Source organism: Mus pahari, chromosome 3 (assembly GCF_900095145.1).
Source record: "Mus pahari chromosome 3, PAHARI_EIJ_v1.1, whole genome shotgun sequence".
Lineage (NCBI taxonomy): Eukaryota > Metazoa > Chordata > Mammalia > Rodentia > Muridae > Mus > Mus pahari.
Genome location: NC_034592.1, coordinates 41,595,830 through 41,612,454, shown reverse-complemented (window position 1 = coordinate 41,612,454; position 16,625 = coordinate 41,595,830). Strand labels below are relative to the sequence as shown.

At 38.6% G+C, this 16,625-nt stretch overlaps 1 pseudogene across 1 annotated transcript in view; it reads right to left on the bottom strand.

The window, feature by feature from the left end:
• The window catches only part of LOC110317878, a 110,777-nt pseudogene that overhangs the window by 77,514 nt on the left and 16,638 nt on the right, over nucleotides 1–16,625 (bottom strand). The window lies entirely within an intron of this gene.

The window sequence follows — 16,625 nt, the reverse complement described above, 5'->3', positions numbered from 1 at the left end:
TCTAATGAGGAATTATGGACTCATGAGCACAGACTTCCTATCTTTCAATTTGAAGTCAACTCCTGCCAAACCACCTGGTGTGATTATGCCCAATTCATATTCAGCCTCCCCACCCCCTCTGTCTTGCTTAATAAAGGATTTCTTTGTGTTGGAAATTGGTGTTTGGCTGAGGTCTGTGCCTAATCTGGGTCCCTTCAGTATTCAATAATAGAAAGAAATGGGAGTTGCAGAAAAACCTGTGTTTTATAAGATAAAAAAAAGGAAACAATACTAGAGCAAAAGACAGTGGCAGAAACAGTTATGTTACATACAAGGAATAAACAAAAGAAATTTCTTTGGGCTAGCTGTAATAGCCTGGCTCTTTTCCCACAGGATATTCTGAAACTCCAAGGGTCTGTTTGTTTGTTTGTTTTGTGGTGTGTGTATGTGTGCATGTGCGTGTGTGTGTGTGTGTGTGTGTGTGTGTGTGTGTGTGTGTGTGTGGTGATAGTGTTGTTTTTGTTGTTGTTTGGTTTGGTTTTGCTTGTTTGGTTTGTTTTATTTTGGGTGGTAGAGGTGTGCATGTAGGTGGTGGGGGTTAACCTGTTTTGGGATTTACCTTTCTCAGTGTTTCCAATTGATTCAATGCTTCTTCCTAGGAAGTATTTCTTTGATCTGCTCCACTGGGATCTAATGCAGGAATCTACTTCACAAACAGTTGCCTACCCTAGATTTGTTCAACACTGAGAATCATGGCTGCTTAAATGAATTAACCCAGTGAGAGAGGATCTTTTCCAGACAAAATGTGATCTTGCTCAGAAAAACTTAGTACTCTGACTTAGAAAGCAAACTTTCCAGGGTGATGTGATCTGGTAATAAGAGACAATATCATGATTAAGTCAGGCACTTGAGTGAGCTCAATGGAATATTTAACACTAACAGAAAACAAGTAAGGGGCTGTTTGTGCTCATTCCTAGGTCAGTGAAGTCCAGTGTCTTGCTATTTTCCATTTCAATGGTGGAATGAGCACTTGGCCTAATGAAGAAAGTCAATCTGTCAACCTGTGCAGACAAGTTTGTCTGCAAGTACTGTAAGGGTCCATGATTATTTAAAGAATGATACCCCAGACTCAAATAGTATGGAAATGCAAAGAGCGCTTTATTCTGCAGAAGTCCAGCATGCTGGGACCAGTCCCCATTACCAGAATAGACAGACACCCAAGTGAGCTTGCAGGCCTGATTTAAAGCACATTAGGGAATTCCAGGGTAGCTGATCTCTATGTTAATCTCTTGGGTCCATTTCTAGGAACATTCCATTACCTGGGTGTGGGAGCTGGAAACTTCTTGGGGAGGTCTGGAAACTGTTGCTGAGGAAGTAGCTGAGGAAGTCTGGAAACTGCTGCTGACCCATTGTCCTTGCCAGAGGCCAAGTGGCAGCAGCTTCTGAGTTTAGACTTGCATGGAATTATCCAGTTCTTTGGAACAGAGATTCAGACCTAGTCTCCTTAACTGCCAGTTTAAAGGCTGTCATGGAATCAGCCTAGACTTCTCAACACAACTCTGCCTCAGGTAGAAGATGGGTTCCAATTAACAATTCAAAGCTAGGGTATATCACACAAAAGAATGAGGGAACCTCCAGTGACTACTTTTTAATAGGGTTGACCTTTATAAGGTTTCCTTTTTGTGACAAGCTATGTCACAATAAAATCTAGAGGAAACAAAACTAATGAGTTCTAAAAATATGAGGTGCAAACACTGTGATTTTATAGACACCTAACCTCAATTCAGTTCATAAGTCCTAAACACAGTGTAAGTGCTCTCTCTCTCTCTCTCTCTCTCTCTCTCTCTCTCTCTCTCCCCTCCCCCCCTCTCTTCTCCTACCCCTTCTTCTCTTCTTTTCTGAGAGGTTATTTCTCTGGCCACCAGTGAAATGAGCCAATTTAAACCAGATTAGAGTATATAAAGTTAGGTTTATTGGGAAGCTTCACTCTGGTGTGGGAGTTCACTGACCCCAAGGACTGAGGACAGGGATGTCACCTTGGGGATGGGGTGATGTGATGGAGGAGAGAAAAAGAGAGAAAGGACACACAAGCAAAGAGAAGAGAAGGAGAAGAGGGAGAAGAAAAGAGAGAACAAAATATCTGTATTATATAGGAAGGAACCACTGGGGGAAGAGAAGCTCAGCCCCTGGACTAGAAAGTTCAGAGTTTAAGGCAGGGCATGTCAGGTAGGGACTGAGGGATGCTGGAAAAACCTGGAGACCAGGGACCAGATGTGCTTTGGGATGCGCTTCACTTCCTTGTCTCATTGTCTAGAAACCAAACATTACCCTCATCCTGATTCATACCAGTTCTATGCCTCAAGGCAATCACAATAGCAGTTATATCTTTGTTTGTGACACTTCATTTGACTTTTAAAGGTGATAGTCCTTCCTTCCTTTTACTTCAGGACAAAACTACTATCTTTGCTCTTTCCCTACTCAGAGGGGAATTGATGTCTCATCTTCAGGAAAGATCAATGGCCTTCCAGATTGGCATAGCGGGTAAGTAACAGCTATATCTGCTGTAAGACTCAGCTTTAGCCGAAAACTATTGCTAGGATCCTGTCTAAAACAATTCTTCATCTTAAGTTTTTCATTTCACAAAGTAAAACTCTTATAACCAAAGCCATAATTATTAAATTTTCTGCTTTTAAGTCTATTTGTCACACACAGTTTCCATAACACTGACTGCCCCCCCTTAGCTCCATTCCACCATCAGTAATGGACTTTCCATTATTTTCTGTTAACTGCAATGACTTTCCTCAGATGACTTTCAAGCTTCTATTTCTCCACTACTGTCAACTCTGCCCACTTATGCTTAATATGTCAGCTGCCAATTATTGCAGAATGAAGACTAGATTTTCAATTTCCCCTTCTGTAATGATCATCAATGTAATTTGCTAGGTCATTTGCATTATCAATATGAATCAGAGACTCCTCATGGGAAGAGTTTTTTTTTTTTTTTCCCTCTTCTTTCTAGAGCTTCTCAATTGGATTCCATCAGCCTCTGCAGTTAACAGTTGAATCCTACTAGTCTCTCTAAACTTTATTATTTTCTTTTTAATTTCAAACCACTCTGTCAGGGTAACCTAGCTACTGGTACAGAGATCACCTACATCAGTAGCTGGTTCATGGAAAAACTTGCCCAAGAGCATAAGACTCTCTCTTAAGCACAAGTATAGAGTTTGCTGCAAAAAGGAACATATTTTTAGATCCTTTATGAAAGCTTGGTCTACAGTGAGTACCTAATAGTATGCTTGTCAACACTCTGGCTCATCCTTTCTGCAAAGGTGTTAGACTCTTTTGTAATAGATATTTTGGTCAGAACAGCATGCTCTAGAATCCACCAGGAATCGATAAACCTCGAGAGCTAACTTCCTACCAACATTCCTTCATTTTTGAAACTTTTCTCGCCAATCTTTCCACCTGACCCGCCTATGGATATTTGATGCCTATCTCCTATTATTTTCTTACCTTATGAGATTATCAGTCTGCAAGCACTTAATTTGCATCGTGTTACCATTTCTTGCTTCTGTCCATGTTCACTGAGACATACAGGAATACTTTCACTGGAAAATATATGGATGTTTGTCCTTGCTTCAAAAGTCCTTTGAAGTTGCCTCACTGATTTATCCAGTATAAGAAAGCTTTTAGGCAATTAACTGATGAACTAATTGAAATCCCTCATTCCATCTTATGTTTTTCAGAATTATTCATGCTTTCCACAGCTGCCCACTTTTATCTTTCACCATGATAATCTTAAGGGGTGTCTCTTAAATTCAATGCTATTTTTTTAAAGATTTATTTATTTATTTTATGTATATGAGTACACTGTAGCTATATAGGTGGTTGTGAGCCATCATGTGGTTGCTGGGATTTGAACTCAGGACCTTCAGAAAAGCAGTCAGTTCTTAACTGCTGAGCCATGACTCCAGCCCCCAAATTTAATGCTATCTTATTACCTTCTTTTATTTTTTATTAGATATTTTCTTCATTTACATTTCAAATGCTATCTCGAAAGTCCCCTATACCCTCCCCCCGCCCTGGGGGTACGGGTTAGTTCATATACTTGTTTCTCCTAAAGGGTTGCAGACCCCTTCAGCTCCTTGGGTACCTTCTCTAGCTCCTCCATTGGGGGCCCTGTGTTTTACCCAATAGATGACTGTGAGCATCAACTTCTGTATTTGCCAGGCACTGGCATAGCCTCACAAGACACAGCTATATCAGGGTCCTGTCACCAAAATCTTGCTGGCATATGTAATAGAGTCTGGGTTTGGTGGCTGTTTATGGGATGGATCACCAGATGGATGGTCCTTTCTTCCATCTCAGTTTCAAACTTTGTCCCTGTAACTCCTTCCATAGGTATTTTGCTCCCCATTCTAAGAAGGAATGAAGTATCTACATTTTGGTCTTCCTTATTCTTGAGTTTCATGTGTTTTGCAAATTGTGTCTTTGGTATTCTAAGTTTCTGGGCTAATATCCACTTATCAGTGAGTGCATATCATGTGAGTTCATTGTGATTGGGTTACCTCACTCAGGATGATATCCCCCAGACCTATTGATTTGCCTAAGAATTTCATAAATTTTTTTTGTTTTTAATAGCTGAGTTGTATTCCATTGTGTAAATGTATCACATTTTCTGTATCCATTCTTCTGTTGAGGAACAACTGGGTTCTTTCCAGCTTCTGGCTATTATAAATAAGGCTGCTATGAACATAGTGGACCATGTGTCCTTATTACCAGTTGGAACATCTTCTGGATATACATCCAGGAGATGTATTGCTGGATCCCCCAGTAGTCATATGTCCAACTTTCTGAAGAACCACCAGACTGATTTCCAGATTGGTTGTACCAGCTTGCAATCCCACCAGCAATGGAGGACTGTTCCTCTTTCACCACATCCTNGCCAGCATATGCTGTCACCTGAATTTTTGATCTTAGCCATTCTGACTGGTGTGAGGTGAAATCTCAGGATTGTTTTTATTTGAATTGCCCTGATGATTAAGGATGTTGAACATTTTTTCAGGTGCTTCTTAGCCATTTGGTATTCCTCAGTTGAGAATTCTTTGCTTACCTCTGTACACCATTTTTAATGGGGTTATTTGATTTTCTGGATTCCAGCTTCTTGAGTTCTTTGTATATATTGGATATTAGTCCCCTATCTGATTTAGGATTGATAAAGAACCTTTCCCAATCTGTTGGTGGCCTTTTTGTCTTATTGACAGTGTCTTTTGCCTTACAGAAGCTTTGCAATTTTATGAGGTCCCATTTGTCAATTCTCGATCTTACAGCACAAGCCATTGCTGTTCTGTTCAGGGATTTTTCCCCTGTGACCACATCTTTGAGACTTTTCCCCACTTTCTCCTCTATAAGTTTTAGTGTCTCTGATTTTATGTGGAGTTGCTTAATCCACTTAGACTTTGTACAAGGAGAAAAGAATGGATCAATTCGCATTCTTCTAAATGATAACCAGCACCATTTGTTGAAAATGCTGTCTTTTTTCCATTGGATAGTTTGAGCTCCCTTGTCAAAGATCAAGTGAGCATAGGTTTGTAGGTTCATTTCTGTGTCTTCAATTCTATTCCACTGATCTATCCTGTCTGTAGCTTTACCAGTACCATACAGTTTTATTACAATTGCTCAGTAGTAGAGCTTAAGATCAGGCATGGTGACTCCACCAGAGGTGTTTTATTGTTGAGAATAATTTTTGCTATCCTAGGTTTTTTGTTATTCCAGATGAAATTGCAAATTGCCCTTTCTAATTCAGTGAAGAATTGATTTGGAATTTTTATGGGGATTTCATGAAATCTTAGATTGCTTTTGGCAAGATAGCCATTATTACTATATTAATCCTGCCAATCCATGAGCATGGTAGGTCTTTCGATCTTCTGAGATCTTCTTCAATTTCTTTCTTCAGAGACTTGATGTTCTTATCTTACAGATCTGTCACTTCTTTATTTAGAGTCACACCAAGGTATATTATATTATTTGTGTCTATTTTGAAGTGTGTTGTTTCCCTAACTTCTTTCTCAGCCTGTTTATTCTTTGTGTAGAGAAAGGCCACTGATTTGTTTGAGCTAATTTTATATCCAGCTACTGCACTGAAGCTGTTTATCAGGTTTAGGAATTCTATGGTTGAACTTTCAGGGTCACTTATATATACTATCATATCATCTGCAAATTGTGGTATTTTGACTTCTTCCTTTTCAATTTGTAACCCCTTGATCTCCTTTTCTTGTTCAATTGCTCTGGCTAGGATTTCAAGTACTATGTTGAATAGGGAGGGAAAAAGTAGGCAGCCTTGTCTAGTCCCTGATTTTAGTGGTATTGCTTCAAGTTTCTCTCCATTTAGTTTGATGTTGGCTACTGGTTTTCTGTAGATTGCTTTTATTATGTTTAGGTATGGGCCTTGAATTCCTGATCTTTTCATGACTTTTATCATGAATTGGTGTTAGATTTTGTCGAATGCTTTTTCAGCATCTAATGAGATGATCATGTGGTTTTGTCTTTGAGTTTTTTTTTTTATATTGTGGATTACATTGATAGATTTTTCATATATTAAACCATCCCAGCATTCCTGGGATGAAGCCTACTTGGTCATGATGGATGATCATTTTGATGTGTTCTTGGATTCGGTTTGCAAGGACTTTATTGAGTATATTTGGATCAATAATCATAAGGGAAATTGGTCTGAAGTTCTCTTTCTTCATTGGGTCTTTATGTGGTTTAGTATCAGAGTAATTGTGGCTTCATAGAATGAATTAGGTAGAGTACCTTCTGTTTCTATTTTTGGAATTGTTTGAGGAGAATTGGAATTAGGTCTTCTTTGAAGGTCTGATAGAACTCTGCACTAAACCCATTTGGCCTTGGATTTTTTGGTTGGGAGAGGATTAATGAACTCTTCTATTTCTTTACGCGAAATGGGACTGTTTAGATCATTAATCTGATTTAACTTTGGTACCTTGTATCTGTCTAGGAAATTGTCCATTTCATCAGGATTTCCAGTTTGGTTGAGTATAGCCTTTTTTAGTAGGATTTGATGATGATTTGGATTTTCTTAGGATCCGTTGTTTTGTCTCCTTTTTCATTTCTGATTTTGTTAATTAGGATACTGTCCCTGTGCCCTCTAGTTAGTCTGGCTAAGAGTTCACTCTATCTTGTTGATTTTCTCAAAGAACCAACTCCTGGTTTGGTAGATTCTTTGAATAGTTCTTTTTGTTTCCACTTGGTTGATTTCAGCCCTACGTTTGATTATTTCCTGCTGTCTACTCCTCTGGGGTGAATTTGCTTCCTTTTGTTCTAGTGCATTTAGGTGTGCTTTCAAGTTGCTAGTATATGCTTTCTAGTTTCTTTTTGGTGGCACTCAGAGCTATGAGTTTTCTTCCTCTTAGACTACTTTCATTGTGTCCCACAAGTTTGGATATGTTGTNGCTTCATTTTCCTTAAACTCTAAAAAGTCTTTAATCTCTTTCTTTATTTCTTCCTTAATCAAGGATTGGTCAGCTTCCACATGAATGTTTGGTGTTCTATTATTTATGTTGTTATTGAACATCATTCTTAGTCTGTGGTGATCTGATAGAATGCATAAGATAATTTCAATATTTTTGATCTGTTGAGGCCTGTTTTGTGACCAATCATATGATCAGTTTTGGAGAAGGTAGCATGAGGTGCTGAGAAGAAGATATATCCTTTTGTTTTAGGATAAATTGTTCTGTAGATATCTGTCAAATCCATTTGTTTCATAACTTCTGTTATTTTCAATGTGTCTCTGTTTAGTTTCTGTTTCCAGGATCTGTCCATTGGTGAGAGTGGGGTATTGAGTTCTTCCAATATTATTGTGTGAGATGCAATGTGTGCTTTGAGCTTTGCTATAGTTTCCATAATGTATATGGATGCTCTTGAATTTGGAGAATAGTTATTCCAAATTGAGAGTTCATCTTGGAAGATTTTACCTTTGATGAGTATGAAGTGCCCCTCCTTGTCTTTTTTGATAACTTTGGATTGGAAGTCAATTTTATTTGATATTATAATGGCTATTCCAGCTTGTTTCTTCAGACTATTTGCTTGGAAAATTGTTTTCCAGCCTTTTACTCTGAGGTAGTGTCTATCTTTGTCCCTCAGGTGAGTTTCCTGTATACAGCAAAATGTTGGGTCCTCTTTATGTAGGCAGTCTGTTAGTTTATGTCTTTTTATTGGGGAATTGAGTCCATTGTTATTACGAGATATTAATGAAAAGTAATTGTTGCTTCCTGTGTTGTTGTTGTTGTTGTTAGAGGATTCTGTTCTTGAGGCTGTCTTCTGTTAGGTTTGTTGAAGGATTACTTTCTTGCTTTTTCTAGGGCATAATTTCCTTCCTTTTGTTGGACTTTTCCCTTTATTATACTTTGAAGGGCTGGATTCGAGGAAAGATTTTACGTGAATTTGGTTTTGTCATGGAATACTTGTTTTCTCCATCTATGGTGATTGAGAGTTTTGCTGGGTATTGTAGCCTGGGCTGGCATTTGTGTTCTTTTAGGGTCTGCATAACATCTCTCCAGGATCTTCTGGCTTTCATAGTCTCTGGTGAGAAGACTGGTATAATTCTAATAGGTCTGCTTTTATATGTTACTTGACCTTTTTTTTCCTTACTTCTTTTAATATTCTATTTTTGTTCAGTGCATTTGTTGTTCTGATTATTATGTGTTGGGNGNAATTTCTTTTCTGGACCAGTCTATTTGGAGTTCTGTAGGCTTCTAGTATATTCATGGGCATCTCTTTCTTTAGGTTAGGAAAGGTTTCTTCTATAATTTTGTTGAAGATATTTAGTGGTCCTTTAAGTTGAGAATCCATGTTCTCTTCTGTACCTATTATCCTTAGGATTAGTATTCTCATTTTGTCCTGAATTTCCTGGGTGTTTTGAATTAGGAACTTTTTGTATTTGCATTTTCTTTGGTTGTTGTGTCCATGTTTTCTATGGAATCTTCTGCACCTGAGATTCTCTCTTCCATCTCTTGTATTCTGTTGCTGATGCTCGTATTTATGGTTCCTGATTTCTTTCCTAGGATTTCTATCTCCAGAGTTGTCTCCCTTTGTGATTTCTTTATTGTTTCCATTTCCATTTTTAGATCTTGGATGGTTTTGTTCAATTCCATCACCTGTTTGGTTGTGTTTTCTAGTAATTCTTTAAGGGATTTCTGTGTTTTCCCTTTAAGGACTTCTACTTTTTTATCTGTGTTCTCCTGTATTTCTTTAAGTGAGTTATTAATGCCCATTTTAAAATTCTCTAACAGCATTAAGAGATATGATTTTAAATCTGAATCTTGCTTTTCGGGGTAGTTGGGGTATCCAGGGCTCACCGTGGAGGTTGTACTGTGTTCTGATAATGCCAAGTGGTCTTGGTTTCTGTTAGTATGATTCTTATGTTTGCCATCTGGTAATCTCTGGTATTAGATGTTTTAGGTGTCTCTGGCTGGAGCTTGTTCCTCCTGCGATTCTTTTAGCCTTTGTCAGGACTCCTGGGAGTCCAACTCTCTCCTGAGTCTCAGTGGTCAGAGCACTCTCTGCAGGCTCTCCCCTGGTAGGGAAGGTGCACAAAGTTCTGGAACTCAGATCTACCTCTTGGCTGATGATGAAGGCCCGAAGGGACCCTGTCCAAGAATCTCTGTTGCTTCTGTGGCCCATGTACTCCCCTGTGTGGACTAGTCTATAAGAGATCCAGGATACAAGATGGTGCTCCCACCTGAGTCATGAGGTTAGAACCCTATCTGGAGGCTGACTCTCATCAGTGATCCTAAAAACCTGGGTGTGGTAGAGTGCCTGCAGTGTGGAGAGTCCCCTGGTTCCCAGGGGACTGTCCACTGAGTTTGTGCAGAAGGTGGGAGGGCTGGCACTGACCGGAATGGACCCCAGCCATTTGTTGGGTGGGTTTCCTGTTTCCCTGTTCCTTCTGGCACAAGCCCCTCTGGGTTGTTTTGAAATAGATGTTGCATTCCACTCATCATTGATCCCAAGATCCTTGGTGTGCTAGGGAGCCTGTGGTGTAGATAGTCCTCTGGGGAACTTGGAACCATCTGCCAAGTTTGCACCCAAGGTGGCACAGGGCTGGCACCCTTAATACGTTCTTTATTCTAAGACCTTTATTAATATATGTTTTGTGGGGCAAGATATCAAAAATAGTGTCACTGTGTAGCCAAATATTAAATGGAATTCTGGGAGTCTTATAGAAGAATTGGAAAAAGAATTGAAGGACTTGAAGAGACCAAGGATTCCACAGGAAGACCAACAATATCAACTAACCTGGGCCCTTGGGGATCCCAGAGACTGAATCATCAACCAAATTGTGAGCACAGGTTGGGCCTAGGCCCCCTGCACAATGTAACTGACAAGCAGTTTTTTCTTCCTATGTGTCCCTCAACAACTAGAGCAGGAACTGTCCCTGAGCCAGTGGTCTGCTTGCCTGTAGATCTTGCTCTCTTTTATGGACCACACTGTCTTGCATCAGTTGGAAAAGATGTGCCAATTCTAAGTCCTACATCTACTTGATGTGCATGTGTGTGTGTGGAGGGGGAGAATGCTAGTGAGAGTATCACCCAAAGAGTATTTCCCTTTCTCAAAAGAAAAGGAGCAGGTAGAATGGGGGAAAGACTTGTATAAGGGGTACTGGGAGGAGGGGGGTGCTGAAATAGGGATCTAAAAATAAATAAATAAATACACACAAATACATAAATAAAATGAGGTCACTGGTCTTTCCAATTAATCCAAAACATGCATCATGTCATACCAATTTTACCTCAGTAAATATATTTTCACATGCTCAATTATTACTAGTTACCATGATAATAATAGTTTACAAAACATAGATTAATGGATAGAAATTGCTATAGCTAGATACTCATTTCTGTTTTGAAATGTAGAATTTAAAAAAAAAAAAAGATGGTATAGTTTCCATGTACTTACAACAAACAAGCAATAGCTTCCTTCTGAGTACCAAAAAGACAAAATTTTAGCCTTGAAAATAAAACATTGGCAAGCAAACACTCATATTTTAAGCACCATTTAGTACACTACAAAGAAAGGTAACATGCACATGTAACTTACAGTATCATTAGGTTAATTTCTGGCTGATACTGTCTATCTGTATTCATTACTGGAGTAGGTCACCAGGAATTAATCTTAGGAATGCCTATATAAGTCAAAGTATTATAAAAAAGAAGCAGATGCAGGAAGATGAAAATAAAGAACAAGCAAAGAATATAACAGTAAAATTTTAAAAAAAAAAGTTAACACAGGCTCTGTACTGGCTAGTTTTGTGTCAACTTGACACAGCTGGAGTTATCACAGAGAAAGGAGCTTCAGTTGGGGAAATGCTTCCAGGAGATCCAGCTGTAAGGCATTTTCTCAATTAGTGATCAAGGGTAGAGGTCCCCTTGTGGGTGGTGCCATCTCTGGGCTGGTAGTCTTGGGTTCTATAAGAGAGCAGGCTGAACAAACCAGTAGAGCAAGCCAGTAAAGAACACCCCTCCATGGTTTCTGCATCAGCTCCTGCTTTCTGACCTACTTGAGTTCCAGTCCTGCATCCTCTGGTGATCAACAGCAGTATGGAAATGTAAGCCAAATAAACCCTTTCCTCCCTAACTTGCTTCTTGGTCATGATGTTTTGTCCAGGAATAGAAACCCTGACTAAGACAGGCTCAGTCAAAATTTCAATGGTTCACAGAGCACAAAAAATAAAAAAGTGGCTCATTTAATGAGAGTCATATTTAATTTATCAGCCAAAATGCATAAAATGGATCTCTCCAAATCCCAGTCTACATGAGATGTCTGTTCTAACACCGAGGGATTATTGCCCAGAGACTTTTCTGAGCATCATGGGTCTGTGTGCAGCAGAGGTAGAACTCACTGGTGATCTGCCTAAATTGTATAAGCATTGGACCCTACTGCTATTCAGAAAACGAGAAAGGAAATTAGAAACCAGAGTGACTAGGGAGAATGAACACAGAGAAAGTAATTACATTTAACAAGTACATCATTTGAAACCTTCAGGATTGCAAATTCATATAGTGAGAAATCCCACCTCAGTATGTAACCTGCAAATTATAGCAAAGCTCTTGTTAAAACGGACTGTGGGATTCAAGATAAGTAGTTTTTTCCCTATGTTTTACTATCTCACGTACTGAGTGTTACTCTGCATTGGAAAATGCTTTCCACATACTATCTCTTTCAGTACTTCCCAGAAGATTCATATTAAATAATATTTCAACCTTTTGCAGATACACCTATAATCTACAAGGGCTAAATGTAGTTATTCAAATTGAACAAAAAGTGATGGGACCATGATACAAACTCAAACAAAACTGATATTTAGACCTTTTTGATAATTATTTAATATTTCAAAGCTGTAATTAGGTCCTTTTAAAAGTAATTTTATGGTCATATGACTATATCACAAATATTAGCACTTAAGTCTTACAGTTATTTATGTTAAAAATATAAATGCACAAATAAGAAAATACATGCATATATTATCCTTACTTCTAAACAGTGAACACTACTTTTGGGTTTTTTTGTTTTTTGTTTTTGTTGTTTTTTTGTTTTGTTTTTGGTTTTTCGAGACAGGGTTTCTCTGTATAGCCCTGGCTGTCCTGGAACTCACTCTGTACATCAGGCTGGCCTCGAACTCAGAAATCTGCATGCCTCTGCCTCCCAAGTGCTAGAATTAAAGGTGTGCACCACCATGCCCTGCTGAACATTACTTTTTAAAAGATACCAATTTTTACTATCAACTTAGAAAAATCATAATTTGATTTCTTACCCAGTATACTACCAATGTGTTTGAGACTTATTCATTTGCATTTGTTATCAATCAAGCAATTTGATAATTAATAACATTAGTTGTATTTCATCATTTTTTTCTCTCTAACATTTATTTCTGGACAATGTCCTCTCAAGTGGACACAAGTAATTTCTCATGAAAATTATAACTCTGCACAATGTTTTAAAACAGTAGCAACAAAAAATAAGGACATTCCAAAAGACACTAATGTCTAGCTATGGTAATTTACATTGAAAATTCTAAACATGAATATCCAGTTCAGACCTTTGTTAACCAGTGAATTTGGGGATATGAAGAAAAATGTCATATATGATAACTGTCAAGAGAGTTGTGGTAAAACAACAATAACAAAATCCTCACATTAAATCCTTCAATGTTTCAGGGAAAATCACAACATACTCTCTAACATGCATCCCATTGATAGATATACCATCTAATATAAAATATTTTCTATGTAATTCTTTCATCAAATATTTGCTTGTTTCCTAGAAAGTGTTTAGATAGCTTACAAAGTTACTTGCTTGGTTTTTTTCCACTCACATTAATTACTTATTTGAAAAATCAGCTCACTAAATTTAATCAACTCTCTTCAGCAAAATCTTTTTATTTTGAGCTCTTTGGAGGATGCTTGTGAAATAAATCCACATGCTATAAATAATACCTGTTAATAACAAGACCCACAAAAATTTTAATGCTTATTTTGCCATAAAAATGTATTCCTTCTCGTTCCTTTTTTTCTGATTATCCTAATTCCATTCAAGAAAAATATTGTCTTGATCCATTAGGGAAATTAGCATTATTAAAAGCAGGTCAACAATGCGAAACCTTTGTTTATTTATTTATTTATTTCAAGATTTAATTATTTATTATATGTAAGTATACTGTAGCTGCCTTCAGACACACCAGAAGAGGGCATATGATCTCATTATAGATGGTTGTGAGTCACCATGTGGTTGCTGGGATTTGAAGTCAGGACCTCTGGAAGAGCAGAAGTGCTCTTAATGACTGAGCCCCCATGTATATTTAAAATCAGAGGCTTAGAGGATATTCAAAAAAGATATTTGCCCATTGATTTTGGGAACAAAAAAGGGGGGGTTAGGGGAAGAGGGGGGAACCCCACCAGAGTTTTACCTATTCTCTGGTCTATCAGGTGTGGGAGAACTGCCATACACTTTCCACTCAGCCCAGGGTGGGCATTCCTCTATCCCACTCTTCAGCGGTTGGCCAAGGGGCAGCCCTACCTGGGGACTCTGGAGCTATCTTGCTAAAGCCACCAGGGTTCTGGGAGAGAGAGATGAGGGAAGAGGTTCCCAACACTGACCAGAGTGAGTGCAGCAGATCTTGACTGGAGCACAGGAAGGCCTTCTAATGGAAGATTAGAAATGGCTCATTAGGAGAAAGCCTGTCCCATCCTCCAAGCGCAATGGACCTTGATGAGCAGAGACTCTCTATGGTTTTTAGAGCTTTATTATAGAAATGCAGGAAGAAAGAAGGTAGAGAGAGAGAGAGAGAGAGAGAGAGAGAGAGAGAGAGAGAGAGAGAAGAGAAAAAAGACTAAAGAGAAAGAGAGTAAGAGGGAGACAGGAGAGGAGAAGACAAAGAGAAAGGAGAGAGGGTGAGAGTGAGGGGTAAGAAGTAAGAGAGACAAGTAAGAGAGTGAGAAGTAAGAGCATAAGAGCGTGAGGGGCTGAACAGCCCTTTTTATGGTCTTCACTGTTGCTAGGTAACTGAGGAGGAATTCAGCCTGAAGGTCAGAAGTTTGTGAAGGTCAGAAGTTTGGACCATTGCCTATGTGACTTCTGACCATGCTTCTCTTCTGGGGGCTGTGGGGGGCAGTAACATAGGCAGGGGCCAGAGTTCTAGGAGCATAAGGGAAGGCCTACTGTGTCATGTAGGTGAATTATCACCATTTCTGGGGTTCAGACCTCAGCTCAACTGGAGACCAGCCTGTCTGTGCAGAGCCCAATGCCCCACACATTGACAAGAAGAAATTTTGACAGACTTAGATTTCTCATCTCCTAGCCCTCTATGGTCATGAATTGAACAGTTTCTAATTCTTTATTCAAGCGAATAGGAAGAAAACTTCAGTGTAATATCTTAGATTAATAATCTTCATGACATCTAAGTGAACCGATTACTTAAGCTAATTTACTTCTACCTCTTAACTTCAATTGAAGAATGAAGAAGACATCAGTTGAATGAGGCTTTGATTTAGGGAACAAAAAGGGAGAAAGTGTTTCTAAAGTGTGAGAATACAAAAGTACTTCTTTATCTATTGACACCTCTGTGTGTATGTCTCTCTCTATATATGTGTGTATCTCGTGTGTGTCTTTTATCTATTTTTCTATATATCTATCTCTGCATCATCTATATATTTATACATTTTCCCTCAAAGCAATATTATTCAATTATATTGTCATAAACCATCTTTACTGTTGCTCTACTCTATGCCAAATACTGAGAAAGCAGTTGATTGATAAAATATGATTTTTAACTCTCTCTAGTGAAGCAATACACATAAACAATTGAGCACTGTAGGATAAATCAGTTGTTAAAGTAATAATACTTAAAAATCTAATAGCTAGAGATACCTAGTGGGGTTAATTTAAAAAATAAGTTCTATCGCATAGGTCTGTGATAACCTCCAGAAAAGGAGGCTAAAGAATTTTAAACTGAGTTAATATTAAAACCAACTAGTGATACCTCTGGAGAGCCCATTACACATCTTGACAGTTTGTCCCCTTTCCTGTATGGTCTATAATCTGAATAGATATGGATTTAGGGGCCCAAAGACTTGGTTTTATTTTGTTTTTAATTAAGATGGTTTAATTAGTTAATTTGTGGTGTCTTGAGAAAATATTTAAGGCATCATAGTCTGATCTTTCCAAAAAGCCAAGGGTAATTTTTAACTCAAACTCCAGCCTAAACTTCCCAAATGACTTCAGTTGTAAGTGTGAATCAACACACTTGCTTTGAGCCTTGGTATTTATGAAGTGTTTTTGAATAGTCATCATAAATGCAGAGATTGTGTTAAAGGGTGGTCAAAACAGAAGACAAAGTCTAAAGTCTAAGGAAATATTAATGCTGAAGAGTTAACAGGGCTGCTTAAAATAGTTCCTACTCTAGAATGGGGTTAGGCTGTGACTGAAGAAAGTTCTTTTCTGGTCTAGTCTATTTGATCTTCGCTATGCTTCTTATACCTGTATATATACCTCTTTAGATTAGAGAAAATTTCTTATACAATTTTTTTGAATGTATTTTCTGTGTCTTTGACCTAAGTTTTCTTTCCTTCTTCTACTCATATTGTTCTTAGAGGTTTTTTTCTATAGTTTCACAGATTTTCCTGCAGTTTCATTCCAGAATGTGTTTTAGATTATGTCGCGCCCGTCGCTCCTGCCTGCAAGATAGAAGGACTAAGACACGCAGAGATTCTTCCACAACTTCTTTATTCTCTTGCTTGCCGAAGGACCCCGAGCCCGAAAACCCTCTGGTTTATATAGCCCTAAGGGGAACGTGTCTGCCTGTGATTGGTGCTTACTTCNGAACCTCATTAGCATCTCTGTGCTGGCTCATCGCGGAGCCTGGCGCATGCGCCTAGCAAGCTGTTTTTTCTCTCCCTTCCCCCTTTCGGGTCGGGCGCCATTTTGCAATGGCAGAATGTGGCGGCTTGCCACATCTCCTCCTTTTTTGTTTTATGGCCACAAGGCACCATCGATCAATCCTTGACTTTCCTCAAGACAAAGTGATCAAGATGGGAGAAATGAGTAAGCCCTAGATCACTCTAGCGCGTGCAATG